The sequence below is a fragment of the Falco biarmicus genome, chromosome 2 (assembly GCF_023638135.1).
Source record: "Falco biarmicus isolate bFalBia1 chromosome 2, bFalBia1.pri, whole genome shotgun sequence".
Lineage (NCBI taxonomy): Eukaryota > Metazoa > Chordata > Aves > Falconiformes > Falconidae > Falco > Falco biarmicus.
In genome coordinates, this window is record NC_079289.1 from 93563063 (window position 1) to 93586228 (window position 23166).

Sequence of the window (23166 nt, forward strand, 5' to 3'; positions counted from 1 at the left end):
CCCCAGGCACAGGAGCCCTGTGGAGTGGCAGGGCGAGGGGCAGAGAAGCGGCCACTGTGGGCTGTCTGCCCTGCTCCCTTTGCCTACACCTCCAGACAGTGCTAGGTTTAGCCAGCAGATGGTATTGCTGGCACACACCTCTGCAGAGAAGTTTTGTGAGAGTAATAATCAGGGAAAAAACTGAGCTAGGAGAGTTGTGCTGGGAGTGCATGCCACCTCAGGCTCACATGGACAAGGGACATCGTTGCCACTTCCATCCAAAGGCAGTGAAACTTTCTTGTTTCACTGTCCTCCTACTATTGCCTAGTCTTTCTGCATCAACTGTCTGAAAGCAGGATTAAGCAGGGTGCATACAATGCTCAGGGTTTCTTTTAACGGATGGATTAACTGTGCTTTATATTTACCTTCCTTTTATGGTGAAGATTCATATTTTTACCATTCATAGATGCTGTGAAGAAAGCTCTGGAGAAGTCTACAAAAAATGAATGCAAATGTTCTCGCTTGGTCACTGGTTGTCAGTGACCTGGTAATTAGAGGTATCCTGCAGCACTTCCAGTCTTGGAAATGTCTGCTCGTTGACTCAGTTTTTTTACATAGCAGTTTGCTTAAGGTATTTTTCCCCCAACACTCATTAACGCTTAACAGAAAAAATAACGGTTTCAGAAAATGGGACACCCATACCTACTGAAATTACATATAATTAACAAATTAGACACTGAAATTTGCCTGGGTGTTCAGAATGAGTACTTACTGGAGTATAATACCCTTCAAAAGCCTTTTTCTCTTCTAAGGAAGTAATTGCTATTGCTGGCTTCCTAATTTCACAGGCTGGCTGTTACTACTTTCCAGACAGCAGCCCTAGGCAAGAGTCCTTCCTGTAATTTATTTTGGGCAAGAGTGCTCCTTGGAGCCTTCTCCTAAAAAACACGCAGCAGAGGACTTTACAAACCCTTTTGCTGTCACAGCCACCCAACCGAACTGTCGCACACTGTGCAGTGACTCTGACTTCAGGGAAACGTCTTATTTCCATGGCCTGTCTGCAGTGCTTTGTTCATACTGCTTTCCACAGTCTGCTGTCTAGGAGATGTAGGCATTACGTTTGATGATCTAATTCAGCTTCATGTCTTAGAAATAAATGACTTCACATACTGACTACATGTAGGCTAGGCCTTTTAAATGTAATATATGCTGTGAATTATTACAGCAGATCTTCACACATCCCTCTAGGTAAGGTAATTTAGTAAGACATACAAGTGGCTGCCTGAAGACTTGCATTTGCCTGGTGCAGACAGAGGCAGTTACTTTGATAGTGCTCTCATTTCTCTGAATCTTCTACAGGAGCTGCCTAGAGTTACTGCAAATATCAGTGAGAAAAACATGTAGGGAGCAGGAATGGCATCACAAACTTACTGTGTGCTGCTTCTGTGCAGCAGATTGCAGCCGGCTGGTGTAGATAGGATGCAGAGCTCCTTCACCAGTTTCTTCTGGCTCCATGAAAATCATAATGGAAAGGAGACAGCAGGTCTGCTTTGCTTTCGATCATCTGCATGCCTCTGGGCTCGCTCTATTAGAAATTACCCTTGCAGCCTGAGTCCATCAGAGGAGCAGTGCTGTAACCAGGTGGGTGGAAACCATGCATCACAGACAGCTAAGCGCTGAAGAGTTTCTGGTTCATGTAGTATGGACCCCATCTTAACTGATGCATATTTTACCATTAAGCTCCAGCTATGGTCATCTTGAGGCTGCTGTTCCCTCAGCAGTACTGTATTTTGTGCGCTGGCTGGTAATACGGAGCATGTGGGTTGGAATTAACAACCTTGTTTCATATCACACATCAGCCTTTGAGGCTACTTTGGCTGACAGTAAAAGCACAGTGGGTTAACTACCATTTTGATTGCCTCAGGCTTCTATTAAAGTGCAGATATTCTAATATAACCAGGGAAAAAAAAAGATTTCTTGGTGGAATTTTGTACAGATTACTTCTGTTCTTTTTCTGATCACTTTAAATAATTTTCTCTCTAAGAACCCGTTCTTTCTTTCATTAATGCATTTATTGACTCATATCTATGGAAGCACGTTGCCTCCTGGCTCCTTTTCTGGCTCATTACATATATACATTGCTGCATACTTAGTATGCAGTGCCCTTTCATGCTTATAGCAAGTGCAAGTTATTCTGTCTCTTAAATTTTATTAATCTCTTTCGATCATTTAAAAATTAAAAAAACAGTTGAGTTACTGCAGGATTTTGCCTCTGTCCATTAACAGCAAAATAAACCTAATTTCCTGCAACTTTCTGCTTTATAGCTCAAAGCTTTGGTGTGGATTACTTTTTTGAGAGCTATTATGATTGCCCACAGGCAGAACAAGTTCAGTAAAATATCAGCTGCTGAATCTCCAAAGAAATATTCATTGAGGGAAAACTTGCAGCTCTTTGTTTGCAGCATTTTGTAGTTACTTAAGAGGCACTTCTGTTCCCTTAGCCTCATGAAAGGGTGGCCGTTACCATTAGTATTTTTAGTGTCACAAGTATAAGACACGAATGTGAACATTGCTGAGGGATTTGGAAAGCACTTTTGAAAGAGTTCAAAAGGCAGATTAAAAAAAATAAAATAAAATGCTGAGCATTATACATTGCCTCAAAGGCACTTTTGAATCCAAATCCAGGTCAACATCCCCCTTCCCCCCGCCCCCCCCCCAAAAAAAAAAAAAAAAAAAGACTCCTGTAAGTTTGGTAACTTTTTTCATGTTCCAAATGACAAAGTCACACAACCTCCCTTGATATCAAGATCCTCAAAGCTATCTAGATGCCGTAGTACACAAATTTTGCTTGTGCCAGAGTGTGAATGAGAGGTCCTGTGGACTCACAGGTGGCCAGCCCTTAGTGTAGGGGCATGTTCACTACTTTACGCAATCCTGTTAAATTTTCAAACACATCTCAGGAATTAGTTGTAAAGAAATCCCCAAATCCCTGCTACTCCAAAGTATAAGGTGTGTAAGTGTACTCTTCATTGCACCAGTAGTTCCTGGATGTCTTATAGCCAGATTCCATGACTGCAGGGGACCTTTTTCTCTGATGTGTGGATGACCTGAGGATATAGGTTCACGTATTTGCACTTAAGGGCAGCATTTCATCCATATGCAACTGCAGTGCATGATGAAACTGGAATTAAGGATTCCCTCTGGTAAGTGTTTCATATTTGAGAAAAAGAAGTCCATATTTGATTTGGCTTTACTGAAGCTGAACAGCATCCAGGTGCCACAGCACAACCTGATTTCCTCTGCACCCATTGCCAACATCAGGAACCAGATTGGAGAGTGCTTTTGCTTCCTTCAGACCACTGTGAGTGGGTGTCTTTCACTTAAGGGGGAAGTGGGGTATGAACCGGAGTTAGTATTTACCTGAATCTCACCCACCAAAGGGGCAGAATGAAGCTCCGTGCACATCTGAAACAGCACAATCAGATGGTCAGATTGTAGATGTTATTCTCAGTATGGCTGAGAATCATCGGATGTTGTTCACAGTCCTTACCTATCTAAAGAGTCCAAAGGTTTAATAAGCTTATTTATCTGGTAGGTGGGTGAGCAAGGAAAGGGTGCCAAATGGTCATTAAATGAATCAGAATAATTTGGCTGGTTTGTTTCATGAAGCATTGGATGTGATGCTTCTCCCAGAGAAAAGAAATGAAAACATGACAAAAAATAAAAAAAGAAAGAAAAGCTCATTTATCCTACAGCTTTGTGTAGAACAAAGAATGTCACCAGGCTAATAAGCACAATATAATGCATCCTCCTACCCTTCCCTCATTCTGCCCTGTGTTTATAAAGGGAAACCTTGGAGGCTTTGCTGGTCATTTTTGCTCTGTACAAATGCTTTAGCTATTTCTCCACAACACAAATTTTTACCTGAGATATCTTGACTTCAAGATTGGAGTTTGGATTAATGTCCTGTGCAGTACTGTCAGCTGTTTGGGGAGAGATCAAGCTACAGCTGCTATAAAATCAAATTGCCCAATTGTTCAGCAAAAAGTGGACACTGGGAGAACATAGCGACACTACTTTTGAGACAGGGTTGACTTCACCTGATCTCCAGGTGCAGTTCAGGACACTGACTGTGATGTTTAAATCCTTAGGTGCTAAGGCCTCAGATGCAAAGTTCACTTGGCATGACTATTTCCACTAGCACCACTTTTTCTTGACCACAGAGAATGCTGTGAAGCGTGTACCTCCAGAGCTGAAACTGTGGAGCCTGGTCACGCAAGCACATTGCTGAGGTAACCCACAGTAATACGATAAAAAGAATGTGATTTAAAGCTGTTTTTCTGCATGGATGGTGAATTGGTTTAGGAGGGAATATTATATGAACACAGAGAACAAGCTCTCTTGTTTTTAGCCCACAGATCCTTAGGCCAAGGATCTCACAGGTCAGACTCCAGCTAGGGTTTCTTGTCAGCCCTCTAGAGAATAGGCACTAACTTCTCCTATGTGGATTCTCTGGTGTTTACTAATGGCTAGGCAGCAGCCTTGTTCTCTGAGCGGACACAGATAAGCTACAGCTGTGCTAATACATATGCTGCGGCTGTTTGCTGCTTCTGAGGCCAATAGCAAAGAAAACTGCCAGGCCCCTACCATTAACCTCTCCAAAACAAAGTGACTGCATCAGCAATCCGGACTGGTCCCTCCTGGCCTGCGCTAACTCCCAAACCAACCCCTCTAAGGAACGCTGCTTTTCTAACAGTGTAACAGTATGGTAAGAGATTTTGAGTTTGTGTTTCTGGGAATTTTGTTCTATAATAGAGACGTTAGAGATGCAGCTATAGTTTTGCTTCTTTGCCTGGCCAGCTGTTATCATGATACGTTAAACATGATGGCTTCAAAATTTAACGGGGGAGAGGGATGGCATGTGCATACTGCATGCTTCCATCTCTTGCAGAAGTCAGGCACTAGATGGAGTGTGCACATCCTTAGGATATTTCAGATGCCAAAATAACAAGGATGACAAGAGATGGGCCAAGGATAAGGAAAGGGAGGGACTGTGGGACTTTAAACAGGCGTGCTGATGTCCTCCTGCCTTTCTCCATCAGAGGCTGTGGCAAGCAGCCAGGTTAACCTGCACAGCCGTGTGGGCACCGGGACTCTGTCACCCTTAGGGCTGGCCTTCAGGAGAGGACCGAGCTTTAGAAGATGTAGCTTTGGATGTTAGTGGTGGGAAGCTTACTGGACTTAACTTGAACACTACTGGGAAAGGCAGCACTGATGTTTGACAACCCCTATTCCTCTCTTGAAGTCTATATTTTTTTTAACAGGCATGAAGCAAAAGAAACAATTTAAAATTATTTCTCCATTTTTCTACTTTTTAGTGCATATTTTACTAACCCATACCAACTAATTACAATCACAAGGACTAAAGCTTCAGGATGAATCACTGAAAAGCTGAGCAATGCTAGGAGTGATACTGCCCCTTCAGCCTCAGTTAAATTTCTGTGGATCTATGAATCCTGCTATGGTCTTTAACTGTATGATAACTGTCCTTCCTCTAGACCCTGCATCATCACTGCAGATGCGTGTGGAATAATGTGGTTCCTTCTCATTGCTCAGCATGTTGGCACCCTGACTCATTCATTGTAGGCTATTCAAACCATGCCCTGGTGATAAGGTTATTACCATCCTCCAGTGCTTTTCTCTGCAGCTGATCACTGCCATGACTGTCTTCTACGCAAGCATTAGTCAATCCATTGTTACAATTTCTCAGCAAGGAGTCCCCACTGTACAATCAGGAAGCAAAGTCACAGCAAGATTCCTAATTTTGGATGCCCACTTGAGGTATCTGGCATCTTTTTTTTTTTTCTTCCCCTCAGCTGTTAGTATTATGTAGCGCTGTAAATACTTAATATGCAGCTGGTTTTCATTTCAGTTGCAACTGTGAGGAAGTTATTGTTCATCAAGCTAGACATACAGAGAATGTAAGCATCACGATTGCTTCTTTTAAAATGCCATGTTTATGTATCTTGCTTGGCAGTATGTACAGAGCAGTTGATAAGGGCAAAGCAAGACCTACATCTCTAGAACAGCCTACAACTCCCTGCACCAGGACCTCATCCTTCCACCAGGAACTGTAGCTTCCAGGTACCATGAGAAATACATCTGACAGGACTAACAACATCTCTAAAATCCAGAGGACCAGAAGGACAAGGAGAGAACATTTCTGATAGCAGGACATGGTAAGCTCTGCTCCCAGCTCTGTGTCTTCTTCTGCCACCTTTCTCTTCCCTTTCTTCCTTCTCTTCCCTCCTCCCTTGCTTCTCCCTTTGATTTTCCTTTCCCCTTGCAATTGGCAGTGACTGGAGAAATGCAAACCAGTCACGAAATGCAAACCAATAATCCCAGCAGCCTTCATTAGTTTGACCTCTGTTTCAGGCCATACCACATTTTCAGTGTTGATGTGGCTCAGGGGCTCCTCCCTGGTGGTCCAGCATGTCCTGAAGCCCTTCTTTCTTTGACCCCATCACCAAACTCATCCCTGGTTCTTCCTCAGTTAGTAATCTCCCACCTGCTCACCCAACCTTTCCTATATTCATCTTCCATCTCCATACAGATTTAATCTTTTTCTTCCTAGGTTTTCCACCTTACTCTGGTCCCCCCATGTTCTGAACCCCAGCCCTGATTTTCTTCCAAGAATTCTATGATTTAGCTTTCCCCATCTAATCTCTTTCTGCAGTCATTCCCACTCTCCTACCTCACAAGTCCTGTCCTCATTTTAAAAAAGTGGGTTTCTGTTGTACCGTGCTTGGGAGCCAGCAGAATGGAATGGTGCTTGCTGCTCCTTCTCAGACAGCCAGCACACCATGGGCACCGGTGTTTAGGAAAAGCAACTGAAAGGAAATTTTTCATCACCTGAAAGTTGAGATGAGGTTAATGAAGCCCTTATTTCTAGCCTTTAGTTTCTGGCTGCTAGCAGCTCTCTGCAGACCGACACGTGAAGAGTAAGAAGACGATTTGGTGTAGTCAGCATGGATTTATGAAGGGAATGTTTTGCTTACCCAAACGGATAGCCTTTTATAACAAGATTAGTGGCTAATAGCATATAGCAGGGATTGATACTGGGGCCAATGACCTGGACAACAGGACAAAGTGCACCCTCAGCTTGTTTACAAGTGACACAAAACTCTTGCAGGAAAAGACTCAGGAGATCCTGTAACACCAAGTTAAACATCAGCCAGCAATGTGTCCTTACAGCAAAGGCAGCCAACAGCCTCCTGGGAGCGTTAGGCAGAGCGTTGCCAGCGGGTCAGGGAAGGTGATCCTTCCCCTCTGCTCAGCACTGGTGAGACACAGCTGGAGTTCTGGGCTCAGCTCTGGGCTCCACAGCACTGCTACAGTGAGTCCAGCACAGGACCACAGAGGTGATTAAGGGACTGGAACAGCTCTCATACAAGGAGAGGCTGAGAGAGCTGGGGGGGGAGGATCTTATCTATGTCTATAAATACCTGATGGGGGTAAGTAAAGAAGACAGAGCCAGGCTTTTTTCAGTGGTGCCTAGTAAGAGGACAAGAGGCAGTGAGCACAAACCAAACCACAGAAGGTTCCACTTAAACATAAAGAAAAAAAAAATTATTCTGTGTCTGAGCACTGGTACATGTTGCCCAGGGAAGCTGTGCAGTCTCCATCCCTGGAAACATTCAAAACCTGAGTGGATATAGTCCTGAGCAACCTGCTTTAGCTGACCCTGCCCTGAGTGTGGGGTTAGGCTAGATGATCTCCAGAGGTGCCCTCCAGCCTCCAATTATTCTCTGATTCTGTGATTTATTCTGAAAGCACAGGTAGCTTCCAGAGGGGAAGGAGCTTGGTCCACCGTCCACAGTTTGCTTACACTTCTCCATACAATCACAACAGTAGCATTCAATTACCTGCATGTCACCTTCATTTCACACCTGCACTAATTGGAAGTAGATTTGTAAATGTAAGCCTGACCTCTGTTTCTGGCTGTGAAGGGCAGTTTCACAGAAACTGAAGTGAATGCTGCTGTTATTTTTTTGTTTGTAGGGATTTGCAAACTCTTCCCAGAGCAGGCAAAGCCATTTGACCTCTTCCCAGTTAGTTTTTATCTAGCATTAAAAGCAGTACAGAATAACATTTTGCAGGACAGGGAACTGCAAATGTGCTGTGCAAGGCAACAGATTTTAAGGAAAGTTTTCTATCTGCTTAAGAAAGGCTTCCAGTGAAAAGCAGAGCCCACATAGCAGCCAGCAGAGGCAAACTGTTCATCACTGAAGTTTTCATTTGAAAAACATGCTTATATTGATATTATGGCATGTAATACGGTATTGCTGCTCCTAGTGATAGGCCAGGAGGTTTTTGCTGAGTTTGCAAGTTCTCAGGACTGCAGCTTCTCAGGCTTGCTCTCTATGACTATTTTGTGGCCTGCTTGAAGCTTTGTTTTACTTGGTTTAGTTGTAATAATGATTTTTCAGATTGACTGGGTGTCTGTGGGTAAAAAGTAAAGGTGTAAAACATGTTAGCAAAGATTATAATGCCCCCAGCTGGATTCTGGAGTGAGGGAGATGAAACCATCCTCGTGAACATCGCGTTCTTTCCAGCAAAAGCTTTTAAATGCTGATGACTTGCTATAACTACCCCATCACCGCCAGCAGCATGAAACCACCTATGCTGGGGCCCAGAGGAGTAGGGAAAGGGTCAGCATAATTCCTCAGAAGTGATGGAAAATAAGAAGTGTTTGTTTATCAGCTCTGATTGTATTGTTATTCTTTCTTTACCTGTAGTAACTAAGTCTGGACTAATATGGATTTTACTGTTACCATTTCAGTTATACTAACAACAAATCATTTAAAAAAACTTTTGAGCATAACAGTTCCTAGTTTCTAAAATCCAGACTGTAACATATCACTTGATAATCACCGACAAATCTACAGACAGTGGATATTCTTAAAATCCTCATGATTTCTACTACTTCAATCAACTGTATTTTGCTATATGTATATATTGTATATAGCTATATGCTATATATTGTGTAATGCTATATACCATAGCAAACAGGCTATGGTAGTTCTGTAAAGTCCTCTAGCAATACAGCTTCCATAAACCTTAACTATGAAACAGACTTCTTGGTTCAAATTGAGTCCAGTTTAGCTCTCAGATGCTATTTCATCTGGTAGTTAACATTTAAGTCATTCACAATAATGTTTTGATAGTTGTTGCACAGGCTAATTCTTTTTCTAAACCTTCAAAAGCATTACTTGGGTTTCTGTACCATTCCGTCACCTTGCTGAGCTGTCAGGAAGGCGCAAGAGATGGTCTGTAAACCCAGTAAGGCTCTTATACATGAAGACTCCCCAAGCAGGTAGGCTTTGAAAGAGTTTAATGCAGAAGCCTGCAAACTTTTCCATAGCTTTCCTTTTATTTTTATCCTTGGGTGACAACGAAGAAAACTGGGGCTAGATGAAAAAGCTAACAGAACAAAAACATAGAAATAAAAATTGCCACCTCTGCATTGACTCAATACTCTGAGAGATTAGCGTCCTCAAGGCAAGGGGACAGACCATCTTACCTTAATAGACTGAAAGGCTCACCATGTGAAGTTGCAAGACTTCTGTCAAGGACTTTATCGAGTCATTTAACTGGAGAATTGCTGACATTGCACCTATCTTCAAAAAGCAGAAAACTATAATCTGGAAAAAAAAAAAAAGGATAGATAGATATGCCCTTCCTCCCCCACATTACTGTCTGTGATATTACTTGAAATTGCATGGGGAGATTCTTTAGTGACTGAGGAGGTAGATCATAAAATATATTGATTGTCTTAGCAGCCCTGTGTCCACATTTTCTTGCTGCCATTCCTTCTTGTCCCTGACAATAGGATGATGTTCTAATAGTTGGGAAGTTTAGGCTCTGCAAGCAGTTTGAGATCTGAGTCGTTCTGTGGGGTGAAGACCTTATTAGGTAATACCTTCTCTGAAGGACATCTCTTGTAAGAAAAGGACTGTGATTGTATAAGATGTCCATTCATGCAAGAGACTCTTGAAGAAATCATCACCAAGATTGTGAGTCACATTAGTTCCTCTGCTGAAGTAAGACCCTTTGGAGATGTGATCTCTTGGTTAGACAAGTGTTATGCATGGGGGTTGTTCAAAAAGGTAGGATGACCTCTTTTCTTTCTCTTCCTGTGGGACATGCATTAGATAATCCCCACTAAGGGAAAGGCAGAAGGGCATTTCTCTCCAAAATTTGCACTTGTTAATAGCAGTCCTCAAAGGATCCCTTTGCAATTTATCAGGAAACACTTTACATACTTGTGTTGTAGACTTCTGTGGACTGCCTGCAGACATTACTCTTTTTGGTTTCTCTGCTTTTGTGAAAACAGACCATTACATGTTTCTCACTTGGTCCATAATTTGCTCTGCCACTAAGGCAATGAAGAGGCATAATATTAAAAAAAAAAAAAAAAAAAAGAACAAAAAGCAAGAGTTAATACACTGAGACTTCAAGGTCAAACATCTCATTGCCAGGTAGGAAACAGAAGGTTATAAGTTAAAAAAATACATACAGTCAGAATTGTTTCGTAATAACAGTGTGTTCTTCTCAGTGTTCATTTTCTTTTACCTCATGGTCCCATGATGCATGCAGGACAAAACAACTGGAAGTTTAGTACTAATGGCAACATTCCCTCTTCTGAATGGTGCCCTCTGCTCCTATTTTAGGGCTTCCTGCAGGGCAACCACCTCAGCATCTTCTCTCTGTTTTGCGATTCAGATTTGGAATATGAATGCAAATGTGTTTGATGGTTCTGCCAGGAAGCTTGTCTTTGGGGTTCTGCACTCAAAGATTTTATGACTCCAGGGTTCATCCCTGAAAGAGCAGCAGGTATGTGGATTGTGAAAATAATACAAAGGCTTTTGCTGTAGATGGCTATGGGATGTTACCCCAACCTCTTCAGTCTTGCTGTCTTGCTGCTGATGTACTCATATCAAATGTTATACAAGCTGTTGGTTGTAAATGTCTTCAGGTAAGCATAAATTTCTGTTACGTTACTAGTTTTCCACACAGAATGCAACTGGGCATGGGTGACAGGTTATTAGTTACTCTGTCTGAGCATGCCTATAGGAGGGCAAGAATCCTCTGCTCCCTGCAACTGTTTCATGGGATCCTGTATCATGACAACTCATTTGATCTAATATTTAGCCTCCACAATCCAGTTTACCATCCGAGAACAAGACAAAGCCCTCAAAATCCAGGGAGGAGTATCTGAGGCCAAAGACTACTGGGAAAACAGGGTTACTCTGGAATATGTTGCAGAGGTGCTCGTTCAAGGAGAGTTTGCCCTTCCTGATCCCTCAGCCTATCTTTTTATCCCCAGGCTCTACACGTGCACCAATGGCAGTTTGGTGCTCTTGGAGGAAGCACCCGTATCCCACTGCTGTGGACATAATTGTCCTTGCCATTCTGAAAACAAGGAGAACTGCAGTAAATTACTTTTTTGTACCTTCCAAGTACTTTTCTCAAAATGGAAGCTAGGTGAAAAGTGTTTCTACAAGAAACCTTTCTACTGGGACATTAGAAAAGCCATGACAAGCTGGAAAAGCAATATCAAAAATACAAATTTTAATACTTCTGTTGTGTGGGTCACGGAGCCTGGCACAGGCTTCTCAGGGAGGCTGTGAAGTCTCTGCCCTTGAAGATATTCAAAAGCCATCTGGACATGGTCCTGGACAACCATGTCTAAGTGGCTTGCTTGAGCAGACAGGTTGAACCAGATCACCTCCAGAGGTCCCTTCCATTCTGTTGTTCTGTTTGGTCTGCCTGATGCAGACCAGGACTTACCATCAGGCTCTCCACTGATTTCCTGAGCCTGAGGTCCAAGTTTTTCAGTGTCTTCTCTCCTCCTGGCCTTGTTTGTTTCAATATCTTGTATTTGTGGAAGGTGGAATCACAGTGCAGATAAGCACCCTACTCATAAAACTGTTGACCATTAGGAGGTTGATAGTACACCTTTTCCACCAATGTCTGAGTAGAAACTCCAACTTACCAAACTTAGGTGATGCTCTTTTGTGAGAAATCCTGCCTTCCAGTGGTTCACATTTCACCTTTCATCAGAAAATGTCCCCATAAGCTCTACTCCTAAATAGTTTAAAATGTGTCATTTACCAGGGCTTTCCTGCTTCTTTGCAGACTATTCTGTGAGTCAATAGACCTCCACATTAGGAAAACTTCATATCAAGCCTGTTTCCTTTCCCAGGATTTCACTTTGTTAGTCCGGGTTCTGCTTCTCTGCCCTTTCTGAGCTCTCTCACCCTGCACATGAATTGTTATCTGTGAAGCTGTAGGGAAAAGTATAACCTACATCAAAGGGTACTCTGGCAAAGTTGTCCATTTCCAAAAATAAAAAAAGGGAGGAAGAAAAAGGGGCCTACTGTGTGGCAAAAGCAATTTCTAGAAAAAAAGTAATGACTGAAGCTTGCCAATGTATTGAATGGGAAGACTAAAGGTGACTTCAGCTGTTGAATGACAAATGAAGTAATATTTCCCTGGAAGGGTATACTCTAAGAACCCAAAAGAAGAGCTGAAGATCAACACTTTATATTGATGATACAGAAGGTTGTAAGTCTTAAGAAGAGCAACTGTTTGCTCAAGAATATGAGTTTCCCAGCACCAAATCAAGCTGACAAGGTAGGATGAATTGTACAAGCAAAAGCTGAGCTGTATAAGCTTGGCTTGTTAACCAGTGTCCTAATAAGAGACTGGAACAACCATGGAAAGAACCTGAAAATGTCTGTGATGGGTTTTTTCCAGTATAAACACAACAAGCTACAGAACTATGCCGTAAATTAGTGGTCACAAATTGACAAAACACTAATAAAGCACCGTTGCTATGGTAAATGTGTTGTCAAAGGGGATTTCAGGCAACTATGCAAGACCTAGCAACATGGCTCCTTCTCCTTTTCTGTCATATTAAAGCTAACCTTGAGGGTAGCTTTTGGACTATATTGAAAAGAATTAAGACTGATAACTGATAGTTAACAAGTCATTAAGCAAACACTTTTACAGTCAGCCTCACCTGTCTATGACAGCAAGTGACACATGCTGGGAGAGTATGTAGCATCTTGGGCACCCACACCTTCTCAGGTATGTACACAATTATTCTTGACCTTAAAATGTAAGTAATTAGCAAAGATAAGCACAACTGTCACTAGTGAGAATCAGTAGCCCTCTGCATCTGCTGAGAATCAGTCCATCTTCACTATATTTTCTTTTTTGACCTCTATACCACATGCAAAATTCCAAGGGAAGTACCCACTACAAAGAAGAAAAATTATTTCTCTGCAGGGAACACTGACTGGGTGTACTCTCCTCTAAATGATCCTTCTGCCATGAGGAAGGTTTTTACATGTAGGATATGGTGAAGCAGGGATAAAGAATCTTCCGGTTTGTCCAACACAACACACCCTTGCAGCCATATCTGATGATAAGCGTGATCTCTTCCATCTGAGGGGATTTAAATCTTTCAGCTTTATCTCTTTGGATATATGAGCTAGTCTATGACAGAAGATGAGGAGTGAAGGGAGGAAAGGGATCATAACTTGCTTCACACCTACCCTTCATGACAGGGACAAGATGTTAGATCTGGATGAACTAAAGTGGGATTTCAAAATATGACATTAGGCTTTTTGGTCAATAATGTCACCTTTGATAGTAGGAATGAATATTCTCCTGTTAGACGTCTTTCAAATTATCATCCAAAGGGTTTTATTCAGCTCTATTTGGAGGGGAGAATGACACACATTGGGGAAAGAAAAGGATCCCAGAGACTTCAGCAGGGGTTTGAAGATGGCCTCCATTATTTTGACCACTGTTTGGAAGGGAGAACATGACTTGTAGCAGGTAAACACAAGGAATCCTGCTTATTAAGATACACATTAATATTTTGAATTCTGGAGCATATACAATACACTGTTGAGCCTTCTCATAAAAGTACAGTGAAATTTCTATTTAGGGAAATGTATCAATGCAGCTCCCAAGGGAAAGAGCAATTAAAGGAGAAAGAAACTAAAAGCCCCGGCCTCACAGTCACACCAAGGAGGTCAACGTCTTCTGAAGTGGCATGCAAAACACTGCATTCACAGACAGTCCCACTGTGTTCAGAGGATTTATTCAAATTGCTGCAAGTTAATTAGAGGAAAGTTGAAGGGCTGTCAGATAATGTTAAGCCTCATTAAGTATTGGCTCCCTGGCAAAACCTGGGAGAGAGACATGATACATTTATTTTAATTGCTTTATGCTTTTACTGCATCTTGGCCACCTTAAATATCAACCACCTACACAGATATAAATAACCAGGCATACGGTAGAAGACAGCAGGGGAGCATCACTGTCTTGTTAGGAGTTATACTAAGCCAAAAAAGTCATTAGTAGACATATTTTTGTTTACATCAGGCAGACAGACAACGTAACAATAAAATACCCTCAATACCCACTAGGTCTTTTCATAGAGTTAGGGAACGAGACATAGGAAATGTGACACAGAGGTAAGCAGAATGATTTTTTCCTCCAACCAGAATAAAATTAACTGATTACTTTCTTTAGGCTTACTGGAACATTATTACTTTTTTCTCTGTACAAACCATTCCCTGCTATGTGAACAAAACTTTGGGGCTTTGAAGACTCCAACAGGATTTGGATGAATTTTGTATTATGCAGGCAAATGGGGATGCCTATTGAAGGCTTTAGTCTTTGAAGAGTAGCAGAAGGATAACAGGGCATGAACTCAGAATAGTCATGGGATCAGGAAAAGGTAATTTAGTTAGTGGTTTGTAGGACTCTCAGATCCATTAATTCATTCCCATGACTATTTCTACAGCATACAGATATGGTAATGAGGAAGAGGAAAGTTTCTGAGCAATCTGCAGTATACTACAGAGAAGCTTAATGCAAAGTATTTAGGGGTCTGCAGATCAAAAAAAGGTTGCAAACCACATGTTTGGTTCAAGCTAACAAAGGAAGCAAGAGTGCATGAGTGTCTGGGGTCCTTTACACATTTGTGGCTGCAATTCTGAGCTGACCGACAATATGCACACATCATACTCAGCCCTGATGGAGAAATATCCGCTTACTAACATGCTCCTCTGATTTGCAAAGTAAATATTTGTGGGATATTATGTATTGTTTTTAGAAAGAGAATAATTTTTAAAGCTACAAAATAAATTATGTGGTCATTTATCAGTATAAGCCATATTGTTTACTCAACAACTCCTGCATGAAAAATCTTGACTTGGTTTCGCTAAATTTTTCCTTCCAGAGAGATTTGAAATACAGGGGGGAAATTTCAAATGACACGGAATCTGCCACATCTCTAGCTAAGCTGTTGCAATGCCTCACTGATGATTAATTGCACTTCAATTTCAAGTTCAATTTGCCTAGCTTCTGCTTTCAGAAGAATGTGTTTTCCGAAAGCCCTCTCCCCTTCCCTTTCCAGAAACTGTCAATTACTTATTTTAGTAACCAATGCAAAGGACTTACTCAAGCTTCTGGAATTTGGAGGGGATGAGGAGCAATCAGTACTGTGTGTTTTGGGAGGAAAATGATCTCTGACCTCAGGGATGGTGCAGCAAATTGCAGCCTCAAATTTGCTTACAAACCTCTGACCATCACCATCTGATTTTCCTGCCAGGTATGGCTCTGTTACTCTTTCTGGTTTTACACGCAGGAAACACCAAGCCTATTGCTTGGAATCAGGCATCTCGGAGAGACTTCATCCCTGATAAGCAGCACATACCTGAAGCAGCCTCCTGTGCATCTCTTTCCTTGTGGGGACATGGAGAAAGGCCTCACAGCTCAGAGCATCCCAAGCAGGGCTTGCTGTGCCCACCAACGTGACCAAACGCTGCAGGGCCAGCCTGTGACACTGCTGCTCTCCCAGGCTATGCGGGGGGTCCAGCAGCTGGGTCCCCTCCAGAACAGCGCTAAGAGGCAGTGCAGACAAAACCACTGAGTTTTCTATATAAAGTGGCTACTCTTAGACCTCTGTTGGCTAAGACCATTGCCTGCATGACCTTAGGGTGACAGGGTTACTCGGATTTCTATCCTTCTCCCAGGGAAACAGCAGAAGGAGAGGGAGGATGTGCTCTTCTAGACATCAGACTCATTCATCCTCCATGCTAAACAGTAGAAAAGGAGGGAAACTTCTGGAAAGAGATTATTCCAAGGAAGACTGGATCAAATTGCATATGTAAAAAGGTAAGTTGACAAAATTACATCAGTGCTTTTGATCTGAGTGATACGTTTTATAATTCACTGCTAATTCAGTGGCTAGTGTCCATCCACAGGGGAGTGTTTTATCAGGATTACAATACTGCATGGAAGTGGGGGTCAGGGAAAAAGGTTTATTTTCTGAGGAAAGCCAAAGATCTCCTCATATCCCTAGTCAAAGCACCAAAGGATCCTCGCATCCAGAGCGGCAGGGTTATGGCAGTGCATACACTTCCATGCATGCAAGGACTTGCACACTCATGCCAGGTGAGGAGCCATCCTCCCTCTGTTTGTGCCATGACTGGGGAGGCTCTGCCCGTGGCCATCTTCCCCACCAGTAATGGGATGTGTGGCTCAGGTCCCACAGCTCATGGTGGCGTGGAAACAACATGCACAAGAAGTGCTTAGGGTTGGGCACTCTGCAGAAAGCTTTTCATGACAACACTAAAAACCAAATGTGGACCAGCTCTGCCGTGCAGCTCCCAGTGGGGACATGGTTTTTAAGTTACACCAAGGGCTGACCTACAGTGTAACTAGAAAAGTTACCCCTACTTCTTGATCTAGGGATGGCATTTTTCACTCTGAATGACTGTGAGCTTCTCACTTGCCTTGTTACGCTGTAATTATTATCAATGACAACGTGCCCTTCAATAATCCCCAATGAAAGTGCACGTATAGCTGCTTGCCTTATTAAGTGGATGAATCCATGTGTGAATTAATTCAGCTGCATATTAGTCAGAAAAGCTTGTCAAAGAATACTGTACTTGGAGATGTCTGAATGTCTTTTTTATTTAACTTTATTGTGATGCCCTTCTCTTCCCTGTCACCAAAGTATGTTAGGTGGAACTAGGTATGCATTGCGTAAATCTTGCTTAAGGAATAAAATGTGGATTGATTTTTTCAGTTTCCCAGGGGACAAGTGCCTTGTGACACAGCAGATGAGACACCTTTGGCCAAGGAAATTTGTGAAACCCCCTTTGCCAGTTCAGGGGGGCTGTCCTGGAAATATGGAACAAACATGGTCTTCCTGAAATTTCAGGCAGATGGGTAGTGGGGTGGGTGTTTGCACCAAATAAATTATCTGAAGCTTGGGAATCAAGATAATAAATTCTCCCATGTTTAGTCTTTTTTTCCTGGGGTTTATGTTATTTATTCAGTCTGTGGTGTCCCTCATGCTTCTTGGCTGGTGGAGATCTTAAAGAAAACTTTTCTCGTAGACTGATCCGTGTGCATACAGAAGAGGTTTGTTTAAGGGTATTACATGGTATGAAAAAAGAATAGAGCAGATTCTTTGTTATCAAGATGTGTCTAAAAAGATAAGAATATTCTACTTATATATTGGAAAACAGGAAAATACGGACAATACCTTGTAAAGTACCTTATAACTGTCTGCTGTGTGTCACTTTTCACACTTAACTTGGGTTGCCTACTTCTGCCAGGTAGGGGATAGCCAGTGAAATCTCTGCTGTTCGGGCACGTACATGTCTGAGTAGGTTCTGTTCCAGCACATGCCGGTGCCTGTCTTGGTGCTGGCAAGTGCACTGCCAACACTTGGTAAAGGATGGAAATTGGGCTCAGAAAGATTTTGGCAAAGGTTTTCTCGAGGGGAAGAGCTGCCTTGTATTCAGTATGAAAAGTTACTCCTGGGCTTTTTTGTTTAAAAGGATTGGATGTCTCAAGGTAGACAGCAGGTAACGTTATCCATGAAAAATGTAGCCGATGCCACCATATAGTGCCTTCTCCCCCTTTTGTAGTCTGCCACGATGGTTTCTTCGGCTACAGGCACACAAAACCGTAGAAAGCCTTCAAAAGTACCTGGCCAGATGCATTGAATTTGAAACCAAGTATTCTATTTTTATGTAGTCATTTTAAAGATGAATTATTTTTTGAACCTCCACAAAAAAGATAACCTTTCTGTTGGTCTTTTTCCTAACTTTGTTTAGATTCGGAAAATTCCCTTTCTATCTTTTCCTCATCTATTTGAACAATCACAGCAAGCTAATGCTTTGTGAGTCTGTGTTCAGAAGAGATTATGTTTGGTTAGATAACCTTCAATCAAATTGCATCCAAGGTCATGGGTGAATGGAGCTTATGTCTCCACCTCACTTCCCCTCTTGTGAAAATACCAACAGTGAAAAACATGAGAAAATGGGAGTGCCTGAGGGCAGTGTGCTCTGCTACCTTGCTTTTTACATGCCTGACCACCACAACGGGGTGTACTACTCCATAAAGCAGAAGAGTGGAAAAATGAGGGGTATCACAGGAAGATAATCAGGAACTACCACACTGAACAATAAGACATTTATATCGCCACTCAGAAATACAGAAATAAGTCTTAAATCCCAACGTACTGTGGATGTAGGCACCTACATCTTGGCAACAAGTCCCCACCTGGTAGCTTTGCATTGAATGCATCCCTCTACTCCTCCCTTCTCCCCAAGAAAGTGCCAAGATTTGCCATAAGAACTCAGTTGGATTATCAAGGCTTAATCTGTTTCTCCAAGGCAATAAGAATAAAGGTATTCAAGTTGTTGGTTTAAGGGCATTCAGGTTATTCAGGGTATTGGGTTTGGGGTTTTTTTGCTTCATTTGATGATTTTGGTGTTGGTTTTGGTGCTTGTTTTTTTCTTCCCTCCAACCAGAGTGTCCTAAACATAAAGCTACAGGGTGTTTTGCAATCTGAGATGTGCTTTGGACATGAAAGGAGATATGTCTGTTGAAATTCTTCCTTGTTTGGCAAGCTATAGCAGGTGTATGATCTAGTGGCTAGACAGTTTTAGAGGGGGAGGACACAGGCTAGGTCAGGAGAACTCAGTTCCTGCACTCTGGCCCTTCCACTTGACTGTCACTGTGCTGCATTGTGATGATCCGAGTGACCTGGTGTATGGATATCTGGCAGACTGGGCCCCTTCACTGGCACAGATAGAGGGGTATCTAGCTTGTGAGTGCCAGGAGGATGTAAGCATGGGCCAAGAGTGCAGGATCTGGGCTTTCAAGGCTTGAAAATGTTATTTCTACTTGGAATACCTAAATCTAGCTTGTGTTCATATGGATGCTGCACTAAATATGCATATATGCTTCCAGGCTTTCAGCACCAGATGAGACAGGTTTAAAGGATCACAACTTTGGACTTAGGCAAGATGTAAGTACTAAAAGCCTTTCATAGCTCTATTCCCCAGTCATTTGTAGTAATTAGCTGTCTATTCTCTAGGGAAAATGAAGAGCAGAAGAGGATATATGTAGAAGGTCAGCGGTTTCCCCTTAATCACTCTCAGTATGGCATGTAGATGTAAGAAAAGCTAAGCACCATGCCTTGTCTTCCTTTCCCTGAAAGCTAATCCCATCTGCAGACTCTCCTGGTCTCTACTGCACTTCCAGAGTTTTGCTGGGACCCCGTCCCAGGGGAAGTCCCCTGCTGTTCTAAATATATATCTCTCTTACTGCCAAGTGCTTCCAGTACACTCATTCTCTGCAATAGACATATGGAAGGGACATATCTAACATAGACACATGGAGCTTCACACATGAGTCACCTGGAGAACATCAATACTACAGAAGAAATGGCTGCAGCCACAAGAAAGCACGCTCCCCTCTGAGGGGACCTTTACACAGAACAGAATGCCTTCGCTCTGGAGCAGCTGTATTGTATTCCATCATGTTGAACAACTTGTGCAAAAGGGAAAAAGGGAAGGTGAAGCTCAACATTTGTTCAAATCAATCTTCTACTCTTTCCTGTTGGAGATATTCATTTAACCTGAAAAGAAAAAAACCCCAAAATCATGATGACAGTTTTCAAATGCTTATTTCTAATGCTTATAGCTATTGGCCTTCCTTGTCCAGTATATCCCAAGGACTTCATTTTAATCCAAAGAGCTACAAACTTTCAGAAATTATTCAACCAAGGCAGTTCCAGATTGAGTTATTATCAGTGGGTAAGGCAAGTTGTCCTTTCATAATTGTTTTAATCAAGGTACCCTAGACTGAACGTTAATGCAAATACTTCTGTGCAAGTATGACTACTATTACTTTAGAATAGTCTCAAGTAAAGGCAATGAAATGCCTTTCCAACTACTTTTTCAGGCCTTAAGTAAGTAAACTTTTCTACATTGTGAATGCAGGTAAGTGAGGAATGAGGAGGGGAAAAAATAGGAATCAATTTCCTAAATAAAAAATAAGAAGGAAGCTTGCATTGTTTCAGGTTATTTTAGAGGACTGCTCTGTATTAAAGCACTGGGAATCATATCAAGCAGATAAATCACGCAGCCCAAGTTGATTAGAAAGTGTTTTAATGCAGTAAAAATTCATTACGTACTAAAGAACATACAGTTTTTATGGGGTTCTGGATTGAGGTGGAAGAAAATACCAGTCATTGAACCTGTTATTTAAATGATTTTACTATAATATTAATCTTATTCTAATTTATAGTGTGATATTCCTTCAGGTGTGATAATGGCTTGCAGATATTTTAACACCATCACTTTTAGATGACTGCATCAAACTGCCATTAATTACATTAAGATGTTATTTTTGTTAAAGGGACTTTTTAGAAAGGCTTTGTAAGTCGCATGAAAACTAAAATATGTCAAGAATAATCAAGAGCTCTCTTTGTAACAGCTGAATTCACAGCTGGAAGGAAAGGCTGTAAATGAGTCTAGTTTTACTTCCCGTACATCTGTGAGCAGCATCAATGTTTCAGTAGAGCACATTTACTTTTTCCATCATTGGTGAAGTCCAGGACATTGATGAGTGTCCTGGAATGGCAATTGAAGTTGTGCTACATGGCAGATCACTAGATCTAAAGGGGAGATCCATGGAAGCCTTACATTCAAATCTACACTCAAATAAACAAACTTTCCATCCTTCCCCTGGAAAACTGAATGTGGAAGAATACTGCTGCTCTCAGTCCTTGGTACTGCCAGAGAAGGCTCTCTTCCATCTGAAACTGGAATGATAACTTAAAAAATAATTCATCAGCAAAAATGTATTTCCATTAGATAAAAAAAGGTTTTGTGGTAGTTTCAAATTGGTTTAAGTTTAAAGTTACATTTTTTGCTATAATTAATCTGTAACAACTTGGAAAGGAAAAAAACATTTGAAACCAAATGTGAGACTCTTATTTTGATAGCTTCAGTGTTGCTTTTTCATTATTTTCCTATGAAACTAGAAGTTGGCAAAAAGCGATACTTTCCTAAGAAACTTTGGTTTCCACAAGTCACAGTGGAAGGTTCAGGTAAGCTTTTCTTGAAACCTCTTAGTCTTCCTCATAGATTGTGTTGCAATGCCTGTGTCAGGACATACATGCAACCAGAATTGTAACCTGTCTCCTCAAAATCCACCACCAGTGAAGAGCAGAGAGAGATCTGTCTCCCCTGATCTGACAGTTGATGCCCCTAGTCCCTGAACTTATCACTGCAGCTTGGTGGGGAAAGGGACATTGTGAAAACTGCTGTTTTGTAGAAAGAGATGCTCCCTTTCCCAGGAGCACTGAACTTAATGTCTTCTAAATCATTTTGAAAGCCTTATTCTTAATCTCAATAAGACTTCTATTACTAGTCCTATTATTCCAGCAAAGTAAGTGGGAAAGTACTTGTTTAAAATTGCACATTGGTTACTCCATTACAGAAATAAAACTGAAGGATATATTCAAACTTGCTCTTTCTGTTATTTGGCATGCTCTCATTTATCACGTTCAATGATCTGGAGGAAGGTACATGCTTCTGATGAGAACCAGTTTCATCAGATACTCCTTTAACCTTTATCCTTTTTGGAAAATAAATGTGTTCAGGCAATGACACTACCAGGTGGCACAGGTTGATCAGTAGTCCATTCTGTGCTGATAATTTTCAAGGGTTACTGAGTCAGTGGTGGGTCTTTGTGACTGTATTGGATTTGCATGGAAAGGTTTTGGTAGTGGGGGGCTACAGGGTTGGCATCTGTGAGAAGCTGCCAGAAGCTTCCCCTATGCCTAGTAGATCCAATACCAACAGGCTCCAAGATGGAACTGCTGCTGGCCGTGGCCAAGCCCATTAGCAATGGTGGAAGGCCTCCTATGATAACCATTTAAGAAAGGAAAAAAAAAACCCAACCATGAACAGCAATTGCAACTAAAGAGAGAAGTGAATCTATGTGAGGGTAACAGCCCTGCAGACACCCAGGTCAGTGCAGAAGGAGGCAGGAGGTGCTCCAGGCTCTGCAGCCTGTGGCAAAGGCTGTGGTGAGTCAGGCTGTCCCCCTGCAGCCCACGGAGGTCCACAGTAGAGCAGATATTCACCTGCAGCCCATGGAGGCATACAGTGGAGAAGATATCCATCTGCATCCCGTGGAGGACCTTATGCTAGAGCAGGTGGGTGCCCAAAGGAGGTGACTGTGACCCTTTTGGAAGCCCGCACTGGAGCAGGCTCCTGGCAGGACCTGTGGCCCCATGGAGAGAGGAGCCGAGGCTGGAGCAGGTTTGCTGGCAGGACTTGTGACCCCGTGGGGAACCCACACTGGAGCAGCCTGCTCCTGAGGGGCTGCACCCCATGGAAGGGACACACACTGGAGCAGTTCGTGAAGAACTGCAGCCCGTGGGAAGGACTCACATTGCAGAAGTTCATGGAGGACTCTCTCCCATGGGAGGGACTCCATGCTGGAGCAGGGGAAGAGTGGGAGAAGTCCTCCCTCTGAGGAGGAAGAAGCGGCAGAGACAGTGTGTGATGAACTGACCCCAACCCCCATTGCCTGTCCCCCTGCGTTGTTTGGGGGAGGTAGAGAATTTGGGAGTAAAGCTGAGCCCAGGGTGAAGCGAGGGGTGAGGGGAAGGTGTTTTCAAGATTTGGTTTTATTTCTCATTACCCTGCTTTGATTGACTGGTAATAAATTATATTATTTTTTTCCCCAAGTAGAGTCTATTCTGCCCGTGAGGGTGATTGC

At 42.3% G+C, this 23166-nt stretch overlaps 2 long non-coding RNA genes across 4 annotated transcripts; one reads left to right on the forward strand and one right to left on the reverse strand.

Annotated features, from left to right (window-relative positions):
- Positions 1-2723: 2723 nt before the first annotated feature.
- Positions 2724-7398, reverse strand: LOC130144385 (uncharacterized). Its single transcript, XR_008820106.1, has 2 exons — positions 6892-7398; positions 2724-3533 (listed from the first exon to the last, which is right to left on the reverse strand). It is a non-coding gene; the product is annotated as an uncharacterized LOC130144385 (long non-coding RNA).
- On the forward strand, positions 3533-23166 carry LOC130144383 (uncharacterized). Of its 3 annotated transcripts, XR_008820105.1 has the most exons (5): positions 3533-4747; positions 6017-6218; positions 10713-10875; positions 16101-16242; positions 17159-17376. It is a non-coding gene; the product is annotated as an uncharacterized LOC130144383 (long non-coding RNA). The 3 variants fall into 3 exon arrangements; XR_008820104.1 differs by lacking the exons at positions 10713-10875; positions 17159-17376 and adding an exon at positions 19339-23166; XR_008820103.1 differs by lacking the exon at positions 10713-10875.